The sequence below is a fragment of the Tiliqua scincoides genome, chromosome 2 (genome assembly GCF_035046505.1).
Source record: "Tiliqua scincoides isolate rTilSci1 chromosome 2, rTilSci1.hap2, whole genome shotgun sequence".
NCBI classification, from domain to species: domain Eukaryota; kingdom Metazoa; phylum Chordata; class Lepidosauria; order Squamata; family Scincidae; genus Tiliqua; species Tiliqua scincoides.
Window position 1 is genome coordinate 29,253,888 of NC_089822.1, and position 20,259 is coordinate 29,274,146.

The 20,259-nt window shown below is 45.7% G+C and overlaps 1 protein-coding gene across 2 annotated transcripts in view; it reads right to left on the bottom strand.

Annotated features, from left to right (window-relative positions):
* The window catches only part of TENT2 (terminal nucleotidyltransferase 2), a 45,007-nt gene extending 39,632 nt beyond the window's left edge, over positions 1–5,375 (bottom strand). For both annotated transcript variants that reach the window (XM_066613835.1, XM_066613834.1), the window contains exon 1: positions 5,229–5,375. The gene's annotated coding sequence lies outside the window, so the exon portion shown is untranslated. The remainder of the gene's footprint in view (positions 1–5,228) is intronic.
* Between the last annotated feature and the right edge of the window lie 14,884 nt (positions 5,376–20,259).

Below are 20,259 nucleotides of genomic sequence, written 5' to 3' on the forward strand. Positions count from 1 at the left end.
CCTCAGGCACCTCTTTTCTACGCTGAAGAGGCCCAAACACTGTAGCCTTTCCTCATTAGGAAGGTGCCCCAGCCCAGTAATCATCTTAGTCGCTCTCTTTTGCACCTTTTCCATTTCCACTATGTCCTTTTTGAGATGTGGCGACCAGAACTGGACACAATACTCCAGGTGTGGCCTTACCATCGATTTGTACAACGGCATTATAATATTAGCTGTTTTGTTCTCAATAACTTTTCTAATGATCCCAAGCACAGAATTGGCCTTCTTCACCACTGCCGCACATTGGGTGGATAATTTCATCGACCTGTCCACCACCACCCCAAGATCTCTCTCTGATCTGTCACAGACAGCTCAGAAAGCATTAGCCTATATTTGACATTTCCTTGATTCTGATTGATAACCATTCTCAAATCCTCTCAGATTTTCTGCACCTTATAGTCATTGCTTAAATATCTCTAATCACCCTATACAGATGAATTATTGTTATTATTTCATTTATTCCCCGCCTTTCTCCCCAAGGGACCCAAGGCGGCTTACAAAAATGGTTAAAAAGAACACAATTAACCAATTAAAAAACAAGATAACAATCTGTTACTGTTGTAGAGAGACAGTCATGCAAGTGCTTACAAGTATAACCTAATTATCCATGGATTTTTCTATCTTAATGTGATGAGAAGGGCCCTTTAAATTAAAGGAAAACAGTCCTTTAACAATAGACTCCTTAATGTGAGAGAGGGCAGCTGGCTGACCATCCATCAATCATTCTCTCCAGGCTATCAGAAAGTTCCAAACAACACAGTCCTGGAACGTGCTGGAATCCCTAGCATGTATTCACTGCTGAAACAGAGACGCCTGCGTTGGCTTGGTCATGTCGTGAGAATGGATGATGGCCGGATCCCAAAGGATCTCCTCTATGGAGAACTCGTGCAAGGAAAGCGCCCTACAGGCAGACCACAGCTGCGATACAAGGACATCTGCAAGAGGGATCTGAAGGCCTTAGGGATGGACCTCAACAAGTGGGAAACCCTGGCCTCTGAGCGGCCCGCTTGGAGGCAGGCTGTGCAGCATGGCCTTTCCCAGTTTGAAGAGACACTTTGCCAACAGTCTGAGGCTAAGAGGCAAAGAAGGAAGGCCCATAGCCAGGGAGACAGACCAGGGTCAGACTGCACTTGCTCCCGGTGTGGAAGGGATTGTCACTCCCGGATTGGCCTTTTCAGCCACACTAGACGCTGTGCCAGAACCACCTTTCAGAGCGCGATACCATAGTCTTTCGAGACTGAAGGTTGCCAATACAAATATCAGAACAACTTCACTTCAAGGCAAGGGACCCCTCCCTTCTCCCTGAGCACTTGAAAGATAATCACTTTGCTCTGGGGGAGGGGAGGAGCTGCTGGCCTGGAGTGAAGCCCCTCTAAGCACCTGAAGAGAGACTGATTGATGGATTGTCTGCTTAATGACTCTGTCTTACATAACAAAGGTCAATAAGGCTGGTTCTAAATCACCTAGCAAAGACACATTGTTTTTTAAATGGATTTGCTTTAATACAATTTTTGCCATTCACATGAGTTCTGGGAACGAAATCCTCTTGAATGAGACTCAACCTTATCCACTCATTTGATATTAATATATGACCATGTTAGACTTTGGGACAACTTTCCAGTTAGATGTGAACTGACAGCACTGCAATCCCCGTTCTATGCTGTGTAGACAATACATCTCTCAAACCAGATCCTGAACAGCAATCAGAATCAAGTTTACAACTGGACCTTTGTCAGCTCCATGTTCTACAGCACAATTTGTGTTGTATCTAGCAACTATTTCCTCTTAATCTGAATGTACATTTATTCAGTCAATGTTCAGGGTGTTACTATGGAGAACTGTAACCTAACACTAGAAGTGGAAGTGCACACATGGGAAATTCTTCACCCCCTCTTTCTGACACCAGCTCCTGTGGCCATCTTTATCTAGTCCTGAGGATCCACAGACTCAGCCCAGTCTGAGCTGGTGCATGGGGAGCTGCGGGGGGGGGGGGATAATTGAAAATCACACTCATACCTTTGAATGGATAATGTGCCTTCCATTCACATGAATCTAAGTTAGGATGGAACCCATTATTTTAGTTTATTTAGAATATTTATATACCACCTTACAAAAAAGTTCTCACAACGGCTTCTATTTTCCCTTGGCTGCCTCTCTGATAAATGCATTTCAAGATTATACCAAGAGTTTTGGGAAGAATGGAACAACATATCCTCAGTATTTAACTGTGTTTTGGTTCTGGTACTTGTGCCCCTGGTGATTCTGCAAAGGAGTTTATTTCTCTAAAATATTGATGTTACTGGATTGCACGATCACTCTGATAAATGATGGTGCTCTATTTCAAATATGCCCTTTCTATAAGTTTTCTAACTAGGGAACACCATGGCCCATTTCTGAAAAGGTCACTACTTCCACATTCTCTTAACACCAAATACATATCAGTGTTGATGTTATCACAGGGTGCCATACACTCCAAGGATTGTTACAACTGGGGGGAAAGGGGAGATGAGAAAATCATCAGCAAAGGGCACAGTCTATCAAGGAACACAAAAGGGACTGCACCACAAGGAGAGAGAAAAGGGATCCAGGAGAAAAGCAGGCTGGTCTCTTGTAGCCAGAGGACCACAAGGCCACAGAGCTTTAGTTAGTGCTGGGGCAGCCCCAAATCAAAGAAGCGTTCTCTGGGTGGGAAGAACCTGCTATTCAGGAGCACAGTCAGTGTTCTTGTAAAAATTACAGGGACTGCAAGGAGCCCACTTGGAGCTGTGCAGGGGTAGATCCAGCACACTTGGTGATGATGTCATCACCAAGCTCTGGAGTACCCTGACAGGAGCTGAACAGGGCTCCAATTTCACATGCGCAGCTGCAATATCTTAGGAGGAACTGTGATCCTAGTCACCTCCTCCTATCAACTTGTGGGCTGAGCTCTGAGATCGCCCAATTCACAGGGGTTGGAAGATGGGCCTCTACTTGACCCAGAACAGGGGTGTCAAACATAAGGCCTGGGGCCCACGGAAGTTTTTTATCTGGCTCTCAGACTCTCAGCTGCTGAGCAGTGCTGAGGTATTACTGCTAAAAGGGCAGCCCCATGAAAATTAGGCTCTTCTATCATATCTTGAAATACAATAAAGATTTGCGTGTTTTCTCTTCTGCCATGTGTAGTTAATGAATTCCTAAGTGAGAAAAAGTGCTTATTTTAGGTTATGAGTTGTTTAATGACATCACTTCCTGCCCAACAACGTCACTTCTAGCCTTCAGCAGGCATCATGAATGCCATTCGGCTCTCGGTATGAAACGCATTTGACCCCTGACACCCCTGACTATTGGAATGGCAAGAATGACATGACCCAGCAGGGCAGACTACCAGTTCTGCAATTTGTTTTTGTTGTGAAAAATCCACACAAAGGAGAAGGAAATTGCTTCTCCTTTGTGATTCCTGCTCCCTCCCATTGGACTCCGATACAAAATGAACCTTTCCGTGCAGGCTATCTTTGCCTCATCTTTCCTTACACGTCTAATGTACACAAATGTCTTTGATGTAGAGTCACCATCTTGCAAGGAGAAAAAAGCCACCACTATGTTGGGGGGGGGGGGAATACTTGCATGACTGGAAGACACAAATACAAATTGCATTTATTTATTTGATTTTTCTCTGTTATTTCTCTATTTTTTTAGTTATTTGATTTTTCTCTGTAAACCGCTTTGTGAACTTTTAGTTGAAAAGCGGTATATAAATATAGTTAATAATAATAAATCCTACCAAGCCAATATAAGTGGACAAAGAAGCACTTTGTAAAGTGGTGGCTCCATCCATAGGTAATCAGGAACTATTTCCATTCAGTCTGACTGTTACACATGATTCTTTTTCCCATCTTGTGACTCTTGTGTAATCCTTTTCCAGACAGACAGACAGACAGACAGACAGACAGACAACCCACTGCTGATCCCGGGTCCTGATCTACCCACCTCTAGTCCCATTTCCCTCTACTTCTTGTGTCTTCACAGCAGCCCTGTGAGGTGGCAGCCTTAGGGCTGGCCTTAGGAGCTGTGGTGCAGGACACCAAGAAGAGGCTGTTGCAGGTTGAAAAACACTGGTATAAACGATGGGGGGGGGGTTTATCAAAAAGCTGTACATCAGCATTTCTCAACCACAGGTACTTGTACCACAAGTGGTACTTGAGGTGGTGTCTGCTGGTACACATAGAACCCCCGGGCCCCCCACCAATTGGCAGCGAAAACAGCAATATAACATGACAAGCAGCAGTAGGAATCTTGAAGGCAGAGCTCCAGCATGCACTGATGTCATCGCCAGTTACTTCTGATGGTACTTCCAATAGGTGGACCACACAAAGTAGTACAGTGGGGGTCAAACCTTGAGAAACACTGCTGTAGATGCATATTTTAACTAAAGGGCCAATTCTCTCCAACTTTCCAGCACCGGTGAAGTCGTAATGCAGCCCCGAGGTAAGGGAACAAATGTTCCCTTACCTTAAGGAGACCTCTATGATTGCCTCCCCACCACAGGTTGCAGGGCACACCCCACTGGCACAAGAAAATTGGACGGGATTTGGCTCTAATGCCGCAACCACCACAGCAGGCACTTCTGAGGAGGAAAAAGCCATAACGCAGACGAACCTTTAGCATGCTGCCCCAATTTCACTCATGATCCGCTGCTTTTGGGCATATAAGCAGCAATTCGGAGCCCAGCAACTGTCACATGAGCTTTTTCGGGCTTCTGTCAGTGCAAGTGACCCCGGACCCCTGCCCACTGGAGTCCTTCAAAAAGTCCAGGAAGGCAGTGGCAACCTACATACACACTTCGTGAAGGGTAAATATATACATCAGAGATGCGTGGAGGGTGGGGAGGTAGGCGAGGCAGAGCCTCCCCACTGGAGTCCTTCAAAAAGCACCACCACTGTGTGAGGCACCCAAGCACCTACCACCTACGCGCAGAGCGTGGGTGCCTCACACAGCGGCGGTGCTTTTTGAAGGACTCCAGTGGGGAGGCTCTGCTCCCATGCCTCCCACCCACCTCACGTCCCTGGACCCCGCTTCCTCCTCCAAGCACCTCTGCCCCCCCAACGCCCCCCGCATCCCAGCCAGTCCCTCAGAAAGGGCCTCCCCTCAGGAGCCCCCACACCGTCTAGGCTCGCCCTGGGGGGAAGCCCGCCCAGCTCCGTCCCACTTACTCCGCCGCAGGAGTTCCGAGGGAGCGGGAGAGGCGGCAGCCTGGGCCGAGCCCAGCGGCCTCCACGGTCTTCTTCCCCTCCTCTCTGGAGAGAAAGGGGAAAGCGGGAGGGGGGAAGGTGGAACCCTCCGGAAGTAAACCGGAAGTGCTCCACTGAGAGGCCATCTCTATGGCTGGGAGCCTCCTGAGGACCCGGATGGAGGCCGCGTGACGGCATCAGAGAGCGCGCGCGCACGCGAGACAGACAGTTCGGAGTTGCTCCCTCCGTCGCCTTTCCCCGCTTCAAAATGGCGGTTGTTGCTCTGCGCACGCGCACAAGAGAGGGCTGCTCCCTGGTTTCAAGAGTGGCGCGAGCTCCCAAGGAGATGACTGGGATCCAGGCTGATAGAGATGGGACTGGATATCAGCGCCCCCCCCCCCCGGGTGAGGCAGCTTAGCCTGAAGTTCCTTGGCGTACTGCGTTTATGGGCAGTTGTATAAAGTGACAGCCAAAGAAGTGTGCAGAAAGCCTGACAACAAAGCCCAAGGCAGTGGTTCCCAAACACTTAGCATCGGGACCCACCGGTGACAATCTGTGGGGACCCACCAGAAGTGATGTCATGGCTGGGAGTGACATCATCAAGAAGGAACATAAGAACTTAAGAAAAGCGCCCCCCTTGCCGGATCAGGCCAAAGGCCCATCTAGTCCAGCATCCTCCATCCCACAGTAGCCCACCTGATGCCTCAGGGAGCACACAAGACACCTGCATCCTGGTGCCTTCTCTTGCACCTGGCCTTCTAAAGGAGCCAGAAGGTTGCACAGACCCATCATGACTTGTCACCTGTGATGGACTTTTCCTCCAGAAATCTGTCCATTTTTTTCTTACAGGCATCCTGGTCAGATGCCATCGCCTCATCCTGTGGCAAGGAGTTCCACAGACTTCTAGATGCCATCGTCTCATCCTGTGGCAGGAGTTCCACAGACTTCTAGGTGCCATTGCCGCATCCTGTGGCAGGGAGTTCCACAGACTAATCACACGCTGGGTAACTAAATATTTCCTTTGAGAAAGGTCCTTTGAGATGGACTTTTGAGAACTATTGCCACCTCCACAAGAACAGCCCTGCTGGATCAGGCTCCGGCCCCATCTATTCCAGCTTTCTGTATCTCATAGTGGCCTACCAGATGCCTCAGGGAGCACACAAGACCACAAGATACTTGCATCTCGCTGCCACTGCCCTGCATCTGACAATCTGAGGTAGCTATCTTCTAAAATCAGGAGGTTGGACATACTCATCATGACTAGTAACCTGTAATTGAGTTTTCCTCCAGAAATATGTCTAATCCCCTTTTAAAGGCATTTAGCCCAGGTGTCATCACCACATCCTGTGACAAGGAGTTCCACAGACTAATCACATGGTGGGTAATGAAATATTTCCTTTGAGAAAGGTCCTTTGAAATGGACCTTTGAGAAGTACTGCCACCTCCATAAGAAGAGCCCTGCTGGATCAGGCTCAGGCCCCATCTATGCCAGCTTTCTGTATCTCACAGTGGCCCACCAGATGCCTCAGGGAGCACACAAGACTACAAGATACTTGCATCTTGCTGCCACTCCCCTGCATCTGGTATTCTGTTTATCCTCACACACCCCAACAAAGACACCAGTTTAATTTGGGTTTGGACTTGGGTTTAACTTGGGCCACTTTATTAAACATAGCAACCAATTTTTAACCCATTAAACCTACTGAACATACCTTTCCTCCCTCGCCAGTCTGGGGTAGGCAAAAAGAAAATTTTTAGATCAGAAGAGGTGCAAGAGGCCGACCTGTTTGGGGTCGGGACCCTCTAGATCGGTAGGCGACCCGCCACTGATAGAAACGGTAGCCCATTTCGTCCAAGAGTGTATGCCGGCGAAGGAGTTGTGGAGGGGCGTAGCAAGGGCCTTTAAGTGGCCTAAACTAGCCCAACAGGCTGGGAGACTATCGTCTCTGGGAAGGAGCTGGCAGGAGGTATGAGAGGACCCAAGAGGACGAGTAATGTGGGACAACGGAGGGGAGGAGATGATAGCTTGGAGGTGCCGTGGTAAGATTGATAAATCTGTATGTCCTTTTTGCGCTGGGCATCCAAAGGGGCAAAGAAATAAAGGAGAAAAAAAATCCACCAACACGAAGGGATGGGTCTGTTTTGTGGTCTCCAGAGTATATGGTGTCGCGGCTTACAAAAGGGTGAGAACGGTAGAGACAGGTGGAAAAAATGGTGGGAGTGGTTAGATGGGGTGAATCCACCTATAACGTGATGTATCTGTGTTCTAGTTAAACAGTTTATGTAATGTGACTGTAGTTGAAAATGTAAAATGTGATTTCTTTCCTTTGTATTATTTATTGTAGTATGAAACTTTTAAAATAAAAATCTATATTCCCCCCCCCCCAAATCTATATTTCCCATTACAGCCAATGGAGCTTACTCCCAGGAAATTGTGGATAGGACTGTAGCCCCAAGCAGTTGCTGGTCTGTTTAAAAAAAAATCCTACAAACATTCCAAAAGTTGCAATTCTATCCACAGTTACCCAGGAGTACACTGTCATTGTTAAGAGCATATACATATGAAAATGTAACATTTCCCCAAATGCAGGTACATACCATGGTAGCAAATCTAGTATATAAAAAATAAAGTGCACAATGAAATGAATGGGGACCCACCTGAAATTGGCTCACAACCCACCTTGTTGGTCTTGATTCACCATTTGAGAAACACTGGCCCTGAGGATTCAGGAGCAGAACAGTGCTACACAACCATCAGCCAGGATGAAAACACATCAAGAAAGCAAATTAAAAGGCATGCCAGAACAAAAATGTCTTAGGGCGCAATCCTAACCCCTTATGTCAGTGCTTTCCAGCACTGCCATAGTGGTGCCAATGGGACATGTGCTGCATCCTGCAGTTGGGTGTCACTCACGGAGGCCTCCTCAAAGTAAGGGAATGTTTGTTCCCTTACCTCAGAGCTGCACTGCCCTTATGTCAGTGCTGGAAAGCACTGACATAAGGGGTTAGGATTGCGCTCTTAGTTGCACATCTATCTAAATAGTGATAAGCCTAGCAGACTGTTCCAAGTAAGGAACAATAAAGGAAAATCGATCACTGTGACAAAATTTGAACAATTTTGTGTTTCCTGAATATTTTGATGTTTCTTTATTAATTTTGGTGCAAGAATTTAAAAAATGCTGCTATTTTGGACATAGTGTCAATAGCTTAGCAGCCACAATTTACACTAGGCAGTTGTATGGTACAATGTGTATTGCAATGCATTTGACAATAGGATAGGAACACAAAATCTAACTAAAAATGTTTTGATGATACAAAAAAAAACACAACTAAGATTACAGTTGGAATCAGCGCCTATGAATTGTATAAGAAGCATTAAAATAAACATAAACAATTTTTCTGTTACACTGTGTAATGTGCTTTTTCCATTAAAGGCAATGGTGGTTAATGATGACACTAAAGTAAAAAAATTCACCCTTTTAAACTAGATGGTGCAATCCTAGTCCAAAATTGCACTGATGTCACTGACACAATATTGGAGCAGTGTCTGTCATAGTCTACATCTATCCAGCAAAAAGGTGGAGGGGGGAAAGCGCCCAGGAAATTCCATGCTGGTGCAGCCCTCCTAGTGGCTCCAGCAGGCATGGAAACTTGACCCAACCCACCAATCACAGGGTAGTGTCTTGGTGTCAGCCCAGTGTTGGACTGACATTGACCCCAAGTGAAAAGGAATCAGTCACTGAAACCTACCCAACCTGAACACCAGCAGCCAGAGAAGGGACATAACTCAGACATACCAAGGGGGGGTGGCATGTGCATGCCGAATGAGCAGCTGCTGCTGAGATGAGACACCACACACCCTGCGTTCTCCAGGAATAAGCAACACAGGAACTGCCACTGCCTCCAACTACTGAAAAAACCCCATTGTGAGTTTTACACACAAACTCACAGCACAAGGATGCCACAGCATACTCTCTTTAAGGACATACCTGGGGTTCCAGTTCCCCCTGTGCTTCACAAACACATGGATATAAGAAATGCCTTCTTACTACAGCAAGCCAACAAAAGAAGATAGCCACAAAATATAGCTCCCTCCCATCAGCAACCTAAATGTGGGTGCAGCCCACACACTGCCATATCTTTTGTTCCTCAGGAACCTCTCCAACTGGGGTGCAATTAAGTCTTTGTGCCCTGCTGGAAACACACACCTTAACTCAGTCAAGCCTTGTAAATTCTTGGCTAAATACCCAGGAGACGTTCTAGATACCATTATTCACACAAGAATGTCTTTGTATTGTTTTTGGCCTAAGCCAGTGGTTCTCAAACTCTCTGGGAGAGTTTGAGAGCCACTAAGTTCTTGCGTGGGTGAGAGGGGGGATGCAGCAGGGGTGGGGGAAGGCAGCAGCGCAATCCCTAGGATCGCACCGCTGGGGGGGGGGCTGCAGGGGCTTGGGTACACATACCCAAGCCCCTGCAGCCTCCTGGGGTGCGGGGAGCCCAGCAGGACCTGCAGCAGGGTTCCCCGCAGCAGTGAAAGTAGATGCAGAGCGATTGCGCCCCACCTCTGCTAAAGCGGAAGTGGAGCACGATCCACTGGAGGTGGAGGCCACTGCCTCTTCCCGGCCTCCAGACCGCCCCACCCCTTAAGGGGGCAGGGGCCAGGGCCCATAGGCTGGGGCGTCGCGACACCCCAGTTTGAAAAGCCCTGGCCTAAGCCCTATAGCTACATTTCCTGTCTAACAAGGGGCAGTTTTTTGACTGTTAATCCTTTTTTCAGGGGATCTGAAGTTGTGCAGCCCAGCCTCATTTCACTGAAGGACATTGTACCCTAGTCTACTCAACAGACTCAGGTAATTTCTCTAATCATAAAAATTATGTCATAAAAATTCCCCATCCCTTCTGAAACCCCCATTTCCCAGCACCTATTTTAAACCTTCCACTGCTTCTCTTCTTTTCTCTTGTTGGGTCAGCTCTGGCAGAGGAAACGCAGCCCAGCTGGCAGCCCTCCTCTCACTCTCTGTCTCTTTCCCTCTTTCACATTAACATGTTCCTGTCCAAACATAACTACTTACAAATATCCTTTCACCGACAACCACATAAACCTCTACACAATTGGTCTGACTTGCAAACATTCATTTTTCCTGATTTTCTATAGCTCTTAATAAAATCTACATTCTTTTGGAAAACTATCTCATGATTACTGTCAGCCTAATTAGAAGCACTTTGAGGTTGTTCACTCTGCTATCCTGTCAATGACCCCATTCACTGCATTCTGGCCTCTGTTGTTCTAAATTCCACCAATTTAGTTTAATTCTGGGCCAGGCAGAGCTGGCTTCCAGATAGTGCGTGCATACACATGTATTGGTAGACACTTGTGCATAAATCTGAAAGCAGTGTTGGCAACAGTACATAAATAGAGAGGCATCATTTTGGTTTATGTTCAGTTTTTCCTAATAATCTTGATTCCACTGCTATAATGAATTATCATTTTCTTTAAGTTACTCACATTATTCCAAAGAGCACTTTTCTAGGAAGTCACAGCCTCCCCCTCACCTTTTGTTCCTGCCCTGTGCCTCTTTTTACTGTAGTCAAAAATAGTATTTCTTGGCACTGTGAACTTGTGTGAGTGGCATAAGGGGATTGGGTGCTGTTCTCTGTGTATGCCTCCTTGCTAATCCATGACACAGTAGCTTGTGGGGAGCTACTGTTGGGGGCACATTAGCTACAGTGGGGAGAGCTGCTGTGGCAATCTTGTGTTCATATTTTTATACCGTCTTCCTCCAAGGAGCTCAGGGTAGTGTACATAGTTCCTGCTCTCCTTTTGTCCTAACAATAATCCTGTGAGGTAGGTGAGGCTGAGAGATAGTGACTGGCCCAAGGTCACTCAGGAAGTTTTGTGGCTGAGTGGGGATTTAGGGCCCAATCCTATCCAACTTCTCAGCACCAGTGCAGCCACAATACAGTCCCAAGATAAGGGAACAAACTTTCCCTTACCTTGAGAAGGCCTCTATGACTCTTCCCCCACCACAGGATGCAGTGCACATCCCATTGGCATGGCTGCACTGGTGCTGGACAATTGGATAGGATTGGGCTGTTAAAACTGGACCTTCCAGATCTAAGTTCAACTCCAAAACCACTACATGATCCTGGCTCTTGGGTTTGAAGGTGGGAAAAGAAGGAGTGGTCTGTGGAACTCCTTACCACAGGATGTGGTGACGGCATCTGGCCTGGACGCCTTTAAAAGGGGATTGGACAAGTTTCTGGAGGAAAAATCCATTACGGGGTACAAGCCATGATGTGTATGCGCCACCTCCTGATTTTAGAAATGGGCTACGTCAGAAGGCCAGATGCAAGGGAGGACACCAGGATGCCCTGATCCAGTGGGGCTATTCTTATGTTCTTATGTTCTTATGAGTATGTGTGGTGTCCTTGGGTCACCTCCTTACAATTAGCACTGGTGTAACTCATTTCTGGGGACAACTGCATGGGCATCATTCCATTGATGGCTGCTCATTGGATCTGCACCTGCCCCCATACCCTGCTTGGTTCATCCTGGAGTTATCTCTCTGGCCACTGGCATTGAGACTTGGTAGTGAGACTTGGTGTGATTGGCTCTTTGCACATCAGGCTAACATTAAAACATCAGGCTAACATTGAGCCTGTGTTGGGCTGACACTGGGCTGAAACCAGACTACCACCCCATGTTTGATGGGCTCTGCTGGGGTCTCCAAGGATCATGGTGCGATAGCAGGCTTCTCCTTTTGCAATATGCACTGTGGAGGGGTGTCTCTGCAGCCCCATGTGCTGCTTGGCTCATTGCAAGTCAGGCAGATGTGCAGCTTTCATCAAGCAGCAGTGGTGATTGATCAGTGGGTTGTGACAGGGTTTCCATGGAGTTTCTGGAAGTGTTGTGCCAGCATGGAATTGTCTGGGCTCCTATGACCCCTCCCTCTTTGTGCTGGATAGGCTTAGGATATGTTGGACACCACTCTAATTCTGTGCTGATGTAGCAGGGGGTCTCTGGGCCCACATTAGTGCAAATTAACCATCCAATTGTACAGGTGTGTGCCACTTAACAATGGGGATACATTCTCCAATCCCCATTGTTATGTGATTAAGTTGTTAAGCAAACATTCAGCCCAGTCCAGTGCCTTTGTTATGTAAACAGACACTCCCTGCCAGAAACTAGCTGGCTGCATAGGCTATTGGAGATAGATTGCCTCTTCTTTGCATTAAGGGCCTCTTTGTTGTGTAAACAGACACTCTGCTGCAGGCCATGGGAGTCCTGACTTTCTCATTAAGAGCCTCTTTGTTGAGCTGTGACCACCCCTTAAGCGGAAGGTTGTTAAGCGGCGGACACCTGTACTGTAAGCAGGGTTCCTAGTTAGGGGAGCAGTAGCTTAGCCAGGAACCTCCCAGCTGAGCTCCCCACACTGTGGAGATCAGCTACTCGGACGTTCGGTAGTGACATGATGATATACCGTAATTGCCAAACGTCTGGAGGTGGTATTGTGATGTGTTGCAATGCCATGGAACTAACAAAGGGGTCTGCACCCCAGCACAGACCCCTTAGGAAATAGTGAGAAAGTAATGGATCGTTTTAGCAAGGCCTGCCAAGATTTTGGACTGACGATCAGCCTAAAGAAAACACAGGTCATGGTTCAGGATGTGGACTTACCTCCCTGCATTACAATCTCTGCGCATGAACTGGAGGTTGTCCATGACTTTGTGTACCTTGGCTCAACGATCTCCGACACGCTTTCTCTCGATACCGAGCTAAACAAGCGCATCGGTAAAGCAGCTACCACATTTTCCAGACTCACAAAGAGAGTCTGGTCCAACAAGAAGCTGACGGAACATACCAAGATCCAGGTCTACAGAGCTTGCGTCCTGAGTACACTTCTGTACTTCAGCGAGTCATGGACTCTTCACTCACAACAGGAGAGGAAACTGAATGCTTTCCACATGCTCTGCCTCCGACGCATTCTCAGCATCACCGGGCAGGACAAAGTTCCAAACAACACAGTCCTGGAACGTGCTAGAATCCCTAGCATGTATGCACTGCTGAAACAGAGACGCCTGTGTTGGCTCGGTCATGTTGTGAGAATGGATGATGGCCGGATCCCAAAGGATCTCCTCTATGGAGAACTCGTGCAAGGAAAGCGCCCTACAGGTAGACCACAGCTGCGATACAAGGACATCTGCAAGAGGGATCTGAAGGCCTTAGGAGTGGACCTCAACAAGTGGGAAACCCTGGCCTCTGAGTGGCCCGCTTGGAGGCAGGCTGTGCAGCATGGCCTTTCCCAGTTTGAAGAGACACTTGGCCAACAGACTGAGGCAAAGAGGCAAAGAAGGAAGGTCCATAGCCAGGGAGACAGACCAGGGACAGCCTGCACTTGCTCCCAGTGTGGAAGGGATTGTCACTCCCGAATTGGCCTTTTCAGCCACACTAGACACTGTTCCAGAACCACCATTCAGAGCACGATACCATAGTCTTTCGAGACTGAAGGTTGCCAACAAGACAAGAATGCAAATGCAAACTTAATGTGTTACTTCTTTAAAGAAAATTGTGTACAGTTTCTTATTAACATTTTAAAGAACAATATGTGTATTTATTTCTTAGAGTAGTAAAAATAACATTTTTGTAATTATTTTTCATTCATCAAAATATATGAGGATCAATATGACCAACAGTGTAAACCTATGCATATCTGCTCAGAAGTTCCATTGAGTTCAATGGGAACTACTCCCAGATAAACATGTATAGAATTGCAGCCCTGGTGAATGTAAATATATTGAATGTAGTCTAAGAGCAAGGAAATATGTGAACATTAATTGGGTTCAATTTCATTTAGTATCTACAAAGAGAACTGTAGCTCTTTAAATATAATAACCACATGAAGTACTTTGAACTTGCTTCTGGGACACAAGCCAAAAGATAAGCTTAGTAGTAAAAGAAATGTTCTTTACCAACAAAATCCATATTTGCATGGAAAGGCAATATAGGCCTTTAATAGCACAAAAATGCAATTATAAATTGTACTTTAAGAATCAGAACAATAACATAGTAATCCATGAAAACAAGGCAAGGCTGCTAAACAATCCAACTTAAAATTTGAAAGCCAGCATGGAATAGAGGTTCCGGCATCAGCTAGGGCTGCAATCCTATACACTAGTGGTTCTCAAACTTTGAGGGAGCTTTACTTCCTCAGTAATTTCGTGCAGGGGAGGGGCTAGGGCAGCAATGCAATCTCCAGGATCGCGCCGCTAAGGGGGGCAAGGGGGTGCTGATGACTTACTTTACGAAGATAGGGTTGCAGCAGGCTGCAGGAGGTGTGGTGAGCCCTGCACAGCCCTCCGCAGCTCTCTCCGAGGCTTGGAATGTCCAAAGAAAGCGGACACAAAGCACCTTCTGCAAAACGAAATTGCTTTGTGCCCGCTTTCTCCAAATGTTCCAAGCCTCGGGGAGTGCTGCGGAGTGCTCTCCGCACCTCCTGCAGCCTGCTGCAGCCTTGTCTTCATAAAGTAAGTCACAAACACCCCCCTCGCCCCCCCATATGGGCACAATCATGGGGATCGCTTCCCTGCTTCTCCCCGTCCCCCACTCCTTAAAGGGACAGGGGAACCTTTACACGAACTGGTGGGTTGCGACTCACCAGTTTGAGAAAGACTGCTATGCACACTTTCCTGGGAGTAATCCCACTGAACGCCATGGAATTTTCCTTTGAGCAGACACACATAGGATTGTGCTATATGTGGTCCAGGTTGGAAGCCCAATTCAGAAGATGTGACTTCCAGCAGCAGCCTCCCCAACCCCTTTCTATCCTCAAACTTGCACCCATTGAGGAGTGGAAGGCTTACAGAGGTATAAGTTGATTTAAATCTTCTTTTCCCCTCCAAAGCCTCCTGATCCATCCCCCCAAAAAACAGCACAGCTTTTTTTGGAGCAGCAGGGGGTGGGGAAGGATAATGTTTTTCTACTTTGGCTTCTGTCTAGTGATTAAGCTTGCGTGTTTTCCCAACACAGAAACAGATGGAAAATAGGAGTGTTTCTTCATGAAGCTGGTACAACTAAAGACTAAAAGGGCTTCTATATATTCTGATCAATGATAATTCACCTTGAATTTTTTGTGAGCTAAGTATTAATACTTTAACTTTTAATGATTTAAAATATTGCTGTGCACATCACAATATTGGGCATTTTAGAAATGTCAAGTTCCTAAATAATCCCCTACTGCAGTGGCTCTCAAACTTTTTAGCACTGAGACCCACTTTTTAAAATGATATTCTATTGGGACCCGCCTAACTTTACAAAAACTATTTTTAAAAATTTTACTTTACTAGCTGCTGAAGGGTATGTTTTTATTCTTTTTATTATGGTGGGGGAGACTGCCTTCTGGAGCATTTGTTGAGATCCACGTACATCGGAGCAGGACCATTCGGCCTTATTTTCCCCTTTGTCTAGCCTTCAATTAAGAGCCAAGGCATGGTCACCTGCCTGCCAATAAATGTACACATGTGGCTCAGTTTCACTTTCCATTTGGCTCAATACATGTTTCCTTGTTAGCTTGGGGAGGAGGGAACTTCCTTCCCAAGAGTTGGGGGGGGGGCCTGTATCCATCAAATAAGGACCATCCTGGTGGCATTGTGTTCCTCTTGGTCTGCCCTTCAAAATGGACTGAGGCACAGTCACCTACTCCGGAATAAATGTGCATGTGAGACTCAGTTTCACTTTCTATAGGGCTCAATACATTTTCCTTGTTAGTTATCAGCTTGTCAGTTTCGGTTTCAGGACCTATCAACTATCAGGTTGAGATCCACTAGTGGGTCCCAAAACCCAGTTTGGGAAAAACTACTCTATTGGCAAGTGCATTCCATGTAAAATATTATGTTAATGCAACATGGAGACTAAAATTTTAAACCTTCAAGTGGAAGAGAACACAAAGTTAAGGTTTCTATGGTAACCTAAACTCAAGCTTTTTATAAATATGCAATATGCTATGAGTTTAATTACTGTCTTTATTGATCAGCTTTACATAAGAGACCTGAATTATTAATTTCATTAACCAATGTTTAAATACTCCAAACATGGTAGTCACAATGTTACATTTTGATTACTTTGAGATGTCTTGTAAGTCTTTGTTCACTATTATCCAATTATGTATTTTTCAAAATCTGCATAATGCTAGACAACTTAAACAACTTATTAATAATTGTAATCATTTTGTGGACACAAACTGTGTGTCTTAAACTGAGTTATAAGTACAACAGCAAGTGCTATAGCAGTTATAATTTCTTACCATACATAGTCAGCAGACGTACTGGCAACAAGGGCCAGGATCACCAGTGGTATCAGAGGCCGGGGGGGGGCAGCGGCGGCATCCAGCACCATCAACTTGCACTGGATCCTGTCCCCTCTAGAGCAATCTCATATGCCTCCTTTGTCTTCTCAGACTTGCACCACCTGAAGAACTGGTACAGGTCTGAGGAGACCCATTAGTGGTCAAGGGGCTTATGGACAAGTAAGAGAAAATGTTTTCTTTTTCTCGACCCAAGCCACCTGATTGCATCTTCTGCCACCATAGCATGCAGCACAGTCTATTTTGATGTGATGTTTGCTATGGTGAGGAAAACATGTTGGGGAATAGCAACACTGAGTAGTATTCATCGGTTGAGGGAGCATTTAGTTCTTTCAAGTGAAATTGTATGTGGTCCCTTTAATGGGCATTGTAAAGGGTGTGTTTCTTTGCAGATTTCCTCTTTGTGTATATATAGCTTCCTGTTTGCTGACTTTTGCAGTACAGTTGAGTGTATTTTAGTCTCTGTTTTTAGCTATTGTTTTTAATCATACTTGCATGCATCCAGGGGCAGCTATTTAGGGCTCCTGGTCTTTCAGTATTAAGAACCTTGATGTAAGTGTCTGTATGAACTTGCATCAGATGGTAAGTAAACCTCTTTTTCAGTCTTAATCTTTGGCCTAAGTTTCTTTTCTGCCTTGGTTTGCAAGCAGCCTGGGTAGAAGAGCAATTCTTTTGGGTGATAACATTTTGCCCTGTTCCAACAAAACACAAGTATTGTCTGTGAGTACAATACTCAGATGATCAATATGGTGTAGAGTTGACAGTACTTATTTCACACACAATAGCTGAATGTACTTCGTCTTTTGTTAGATTAATGAATTAATCACATCTTGTCTTGGATAAGTATGACCTTTGCCAGCATTCCCATATTTTGAGATACAGCCTGTTTAGAAATGTGTCAAACTGAGCCACATGGTCCATGTGATTTGTAAAATGGCCAATGTGGTGTTGACAGTCATTTGGTCCATGATCTATTCAGTAAGCTATGTCATTGGTACTGAAATCAACCCACATATCAGGATCTTTTCTCCTATCATTTGCAGCATGAGCAGGTTCAGAGAGACACATCCACACCTTCTGGAACAATGTCTGTTTTACTACTAAGAGTAGGATGATCTTTGACAGTCTCTGACACATCCACATGTTCTGGAATGGTGTTTGTTTCACCTCTAGAAGAAGGATCAGCCTCTAAACCACCTACAGGTTTTGGAACAATGTCTGTGCTACTGAGAGAAGATGTGGCTTATAATGGATTCACTTTGAAAAATGATGTCAACTTCCAAAAATTTTTTGGAAACTTTCTGTAGTTTGTTTCTTTTTTCTTCCACTTTATGTTCCTGTTTCCACTCAGTTGGTTATGTTTCATTCTACCCCTTATCTCAGTTATAACAAACAAACCAAGCACATATCACAGAAGAATACATCAATAATAAAAAATAAATTAATTGCAACATGTTACAGCAGTGGTTCCCAAACTGTGCGCTGTGGTACCTGATGGTGCTGCGGTGAACTTGTAGGGGTGCCGCAGGATGACCCTGGTGACCTCTTCATACTGGCTCTTCCGGATACCAGCATCTCAAATCATGTGAGATTGTGTGAGAACGCATGTGATCTTTCGCAGTCCAAGATGGTGGCACCCCAGACAGCTGTGTGCTCCCATCTTGAATCATGTGAGATTTTGCACAATTCAAGATAGTGGCACCTTGGGAGCGCTGAGCATTGCCATCTTGTATTGCATGAGATCTTGTGAGACCTTGCGTGTTTCAAGATGGTGGTGCCTGGGATTGCTGGGAGATGACACCACTGCAAGGTTGCCGTGACCATGTTAAGTTTGGGAACCGCTGCATTACAGGATATTATTTCCTTGCATTATTTCAACCTACAATAGTAGGACAGTGCCCTGATTTAGGTGAGGATAAGTAATAAAAAAAACATAAAAATGATGGAAGACTGTGTAGTGGCGCATAAGGAAGTCTAACAAGTTCTGATTTTTCCCACGATGACTACTTCAATGCTTTTTGGAAGTACCTGTATCAAATTCTTTTTTAAAAATCTAATTTTTTGTGCCTTTCTTTGCTGGTATCCTAAACACTTGCTTAGTCTGCCTATTGGGTAATCCAGCCCTACTGTCATCCCTCCCTTGTGTTCAATAATGCTTACTTCAGGAAAGTGTGTATAGCATTACAGCCTAACTGCCCAATACTATCTCCCATCTACGCTGCCAGTGCAGCATGCTTTACAGCATTGCAAAATGTGATGTGCTGTCCCGTGCTACCAAGCTGCTGTTGCAAATGGTGAACACTACCAGTCACATGGCAGTGACTTGCTTTTTAAAAGGTAGTTATCCTGTGCTTAATGCCCACCCACAGAGGAACTGCCTGCCACATTTCTGCATTTCAATCAGTTTACAGTGCAGATGGATAATTCTGTAGCATTTGTGTATTGGGCATGGTTGGTTCATTTACTTTCTTCCAATGCAAAGACCTAGCAGAATGACAACCCTTCAGAGCACACACGCTCCTCAAATATGTGCTCATGCAAAGGCATAGGATGTGGATGAGTTCAAGTTGTTTGTACTCTTACACACTCTAAAAGTAAACATAAGAACAGCCCCACTGGATCAGGCCATAGGCCCATCTAGTCCAGCTTCCTGTATCTCACAGCAGCCCACCAAATGCCCCAGGGAGCACACCAGATAACAAGAGACCTCATCCTGGTGCCCTCCCTTGCATCTGGCATTCTGACATAGCCCGTTTCTAAAATCAGGAGGTTGCACATGCACATCATGGCTTGTAACCCGTAATGGATTTTTCCTCCAGAAACTTGTCCAATCCCCTTTTAAAGGCGTCCAGGCCAGATGCCATCACCACATCCTGTGGTAAGGAGTTCCATAGACCAACTACACACTTGAGTAAAGAAATATTTTCTTTTGTCTGTTCTAACTCGCCCAACACTCAATATTAGTGGATGTCCCCTGGTTCTGGTGTTATGTGAGAGTGTAAAGAGCATCTCTCTATCCACTCTGTCCATCCCCTGCATAATTTTGTATGTCTCAATCTTGTCCCCCCTCAGGCGCCTCTTTTCTAGGCTGAAGAGGCCCAAACGCCGTAGCCTTTCCTCATAAGAAAGGTGCCCCAACCCAGTAATCATCTTAGTCGCTCTCTTTTGCACCTTTTCCATTTCCACTATGTCTTTTTGAGGTGCGGCGACCAGAACTGGACACAATACTCCAGGTGTGGCCTTACCATCGATTTGTACAACGGCATTATATCAGCCGTTTTGTTCTCAATACCTTTTCTAATGATCCCAAGCATAGAATTGGCCTTCTTTACTGCTGACACACATTGAGTCGACACTTTCATCGACCTGTCCACCACCACCCCAAGATATCTCTTCTGATCTGTCACAGACAGCTCAGAACCCATCAGCCTTTATGTGAAGTTTTGATTTTTTGCCCCAATGTGCATGACCTTACCCCTAAACCTGTTGAGGGGTAAGAATGCAGTGTGCCTTCAATTTTAATTCAGGAAAAGTGTATCTCAGCTAACAGAGGTGTTTGCAAAACACTACATTGAACTAAATTTTGGCCATAACATCCAGCTGTTTACTGCAAGGAGATGCAGGTGTAAAAAACTTTTTTCATCAAAGATTTA